At 40.7% G+C, this 4,175-nt stretch overlaps 1 non-coding gene across 1 annotated transcript; it reads right to left on the bottom strand.

Moving 5' to 3' along the window:
• Positions 1-262: 262 nt before the first annotated feature.
• Positions 263-370, bottom strand: LOC118714669. The gene has a single exon (XR_004986660.1). It is a non-coding gene; the product is annotated as a U6 spliceosomal RNA (small nuclear RNA).
• Positions 371-4,175: the final 3,805 nt, after the last annotated feature.

Here is a 4,175-nt window from a genome sequence, read left to right as displayed (position 1 = left end):
GTTCTCCTTTTCTTCTGAAGGTTTTACGATGCATTGTAATCATTAACCAGTCTTTTACTATTAAACTTAAATGGCCAATTGAGACAAACAGTTCTGAGACCATTCTTCCACCACTAATTAAGACTGGGGTGGCTGCTGTTGGGAATAATATTCATTTAGCCTTCTGAGCTTTCTGGGCAGACTTGGTGACTTTGCCAGCTCCAGCTGCCTACTTGTCCACTGCTTTGATGACATCCACAGCAACTGTCTGTCTCATATCACGAAAAATATGGAAAGCTTCACGAATTTGCATGTCATTCTTGCGCAAGTGCCATGCTAATCTTCTCTGTATAGTCCCAGTTTTTAGTATATGTGTTGCTGAAGCGAGCACCATCCCTTTACTTTTAATCTAGCCAGTTTATATTCAAAGTGGGTTTCTGTGGACAACCTATAGTTGGATCTTGTTTTATTATACACCCAGACAATCTCTGTTTTCTAATTGGTGTATTTAGGCCAAAGGTATTTATAGTGATTATTAATATAATTGAATTAATATTTACTATATTTGTTACTGTTTTCCACTCTTTTTCTGCCTTTTGTGATTTTTAACTGACAATTTTATAAGATTCCACTTTTTCCACTCTCTTAGCATATCAATTACTCTTTTTTAACTTTTTTTAGGGGCTACCTTAGAGTTGACTATATAAATTTACAACTAGCCCAAGTCCACTTTCAAATAACATTATGCCTCTGCATGGATAATGCAAGTAATAACAGAATATTCCCAAACCCTCCCTTCCATTCCTTATAACATGGCTGCCATTTCACTTATCCATAAACTATAATTACCAAATACACTGTTTCTATTATTATTTTGAGCAAGCTGCTATCTGTTAGATTAAGAAAAATAAAAGATTTAATTTACCTGTATTAATTCTTTCCCTGGTGCTTTTTCTTTCTTTATGTAGACCTGAGTTTCTGACCTATAAATTCTTCCTTTTCTCTAAAGAACTCTTTTAGGGGGGAGGGGGAGAGGGAGGATTTCTGAAGTTCTTTTAAGAATGAGGATCTGGCTGAAACCAGTTAGGCTCAGTGGATAGAGCTTCGGCTTGCAGACTGAAAGGTCCCAGGTTCGATTCCGGTCAAGGGCATGTGCCTTGGTTGTGAGCACATTCCCGGGGGGGGGGGGGGGGGGGGTGCAGGAGGCAGCAGATTGATGTTCTCTCTTATCGATGTTTCTAACTATCCCTCTCCTTTCATTTCTGTAAAAAATCAATAAAATATATTTGGAAAAAAAGAATGAAGGTCTGCTGATGGTAAATTCCCAATTACCACTACCTGAGCAGTCACTGACTATGCAAATCATTTAACTTATGCCTTTCCTTGGCTTCCAGAAATGTGAGATTATCTTTTTTTTTAATATATTTTATTGATTTTTTACAGAGAGGAAGGGAGAGAGATAGAGAGCTAGAAACGTCGATGAGAGAGAAACATTGACCAACTGCCTCTTGCACACCCCCTACCAGGGATGTGCCCACAACCAATGTACATGCCCTTGACTGGAATCGAACCTGGGACCTTTCAGTCCGCAGACTGATGCTCTACCACTGAGCCAAACCGGTTTCAGCTGTGAGATTATCTTTAAGCATTCTTCCTGCTCTGAAATCCTAAGTAAATTTTTATATATTAAGTCAATAACTTATTCACTAGGGTGAATATTAATAGGAAACATAGAAGAAGTTTTGTTTAAAGTGAAAAATATTTTTAAATATAAATAATCACTCCTCAAATAGTCATTCCATAAATCTTCCTTCCTAAATACCAGCTTCTCTTAAAGTGAAACTCATTTAAATGTCTCTGCTTTTCCTGTATCCATAAGTTCAGAAAACCTAAAATGTAAAGGTCAATAAACTATGGACTTTACGGAAAGATTAAATGTTAGTTTTAAAATAAATAAGGAGTTGGAATATTTCTAATATTTTCATTTTTGCTTTAGTGCTTACCAAATGTTATTTGGATCCAGAATTCACTCAGAAGCATAAATATTAGACATGAAGACTTTCAAAGGAAAAATCTGACTAGATCAGGGGTCGGCAACCTTTAAGACATAAAGAGCAACTTGGACCCATTTTCGAAGGAAAAAAAAAACCTGGGAGCTGCAAAACCATTGCGACATTTAAAACAAATATAACACTGCATATATTGTTTCTTACCTTAATGCTATATACCGGATCGCGCAGTTAGCTGTCAATCTGAAGAAAAAAAGGATTTTTTCCACTTAACAATGTAAAATATATTTTTGCAAATTAATAGCTAATTAAAATATTTAATTTACCTGGTTAATGGGATTTTTGCTCCAGAACCTCAGTGCACAGTGTCTGCACATCAGGGCTGTAAGACGTTACCTTTATTTTCACACAGGCTTGCAAGTTGTCATCTGTGAGGCGTAATCGATGTTTGTTTTTAATATAGTTCATGTTGGAGAAGACCTGTCACATACATATGTGGAGCCAAAGATCGACAGGACTCCAAATGCATACTTTTTCATGTTTATATAAGTGTTGGGGATGGCATTCCATGTTTCGAACACAAGTTTGTCCTGTTTGGGAAGGTTTTCAATATCACTCCATTTATGATTCTGAGCCAGAATGGCCTTCTGACGGGCAACATCCTCAAGAGTAGCGGCCAAGCATTTGAACTTGACACCCATATATCTTTGTCGGCTATATCGGCCAGTTCCATCTCAAGATCAGGTTGACTTACCCTGCACATGTAGTCATATTCAATAGGGATGGATCGATCGCCAGGGGAGTGACAGGGAAGGATAATGTGTTTTTTTCCTCTCTGAACTCACAAAATCATTTCCCAAACGAACTTTGCATTGCGGTGATTGCAGACTTCAAATATTCCAAATTTATCGTATCATGACTTTGTTTGAACTCTCTCAACGAGGGAAAGTGAGACAGTGTACCTCTGTAAATCTTTGACAAACACTGTCAACTTGCTCTCGAATGCCAAAACCTCCTCCAGCATGTGCAGGGCTGTGCTTCCTTTCCCCTGAAGGGTTGTATTTAGTGTGTTTAGATGTGCTGTCATGTCTACTATAAAATGTAATTTTTCCAGCCTCTCTGGATGTTCCAGCTCAGGAAAGGTGAACTCTTTGCTGGCCAGGAAAGTTTTTACTTCTTCCAAACATGTGACAAAGCGTTTTAGCACCTCGCCTCTGGACAGCCACCGGACCTTGTTGTGGAGCAGGAGGTCAGAATATATGCTTTCCACCTCATCCAATAGCAAACGGAACTGGCAGTGGTTTAAACCCTCTGCCATTATCTTATTAACAATCTGAATGACCACATCCATCACTTTTGTGCATTCCGGGGGAAATGTTTGAGCACACAATGCCTCTTGGTGCAGGATGCAATTAAATGAGAGCAGCGTTCTACCCAGAGCCTTCTGCAGTAGAGCCACAAAGCCCTTCTGTGCTCCTCTCATGCTCAGTGCCCCATCAGTAGCCACTGAGACCAAGTGGTTGGTGTTTATTTTTTCGGCACTTAAATAGTACAGGACAGCCTTTCAGATATCCTCACCCCTTGTTTGGCCGTAGCCCAGGGAGGAGGCGGCACTGTAGAGCAAGTCCCCGTGCAGCGCCAGGAAGACGACAGGGGCGGCGGGGTCGGGAGCCACCGGCAGCACCGCATCCTTGCAGCGCGGCCACGCAGCCAGGATGTTGTCGATGCTGAACATGCTGGCGGGCATCCCTGAACCCCGCTTGGGGCTGGGACCGGGATGGGACAGGGGCACGAGGAGGAGGAGGAGGAGGAGGAGGAGGAGGAGGAGGAGAAGGAGGAGGGGAAGCGCCTCAGCGTGTGGGGGGTCCAGAGCCGGAGCAAACCGAAAGAGAGCGCCAGTGAGCACGGCTGCTCCCTCCCCACCCCGCCCCTGCGCCAGCCTCAACAAGTCACCTTTTTAAAAAAAATAAACAATTCATCAGGCCCCCAATATTTTGTAAATTAATTAGTGAGCCATGCATGCCATAAAAATAATTCATCAGGCTCCTCAATATTCCGTAAATTAAATTAAGTAAATTAAATTTAAAAATGTAAATAATAATTTAATTAACTTATTTATTTAAAAAAATTTTTATATAATAGCCACAAATTTCCTACAGTGTACATCTTACAAAAGGACCTGTCTCC

Source organism: Pipistrellus kuhlii, unplaced genomic scaffold (assembly GCF_014108245.1).
Source record: "Pipistrellus kuhlii isolate mPipKuh1 unplaced genomic scaffold, mPipKuh1.p scaffold_m20_p_10, whole genome shotgun sequence".
In the NCBI taxonomy this organism is placed as follows: Eukaryota; Metazoa; Chordata; class Mammalia; order Chiroptera; family Vespertilionidae; genus Pipistrellus; species Pipistrellus kuhlii.
This window is presented reverse-complemented; position numbering and strand designations above follow the sequence as displayed.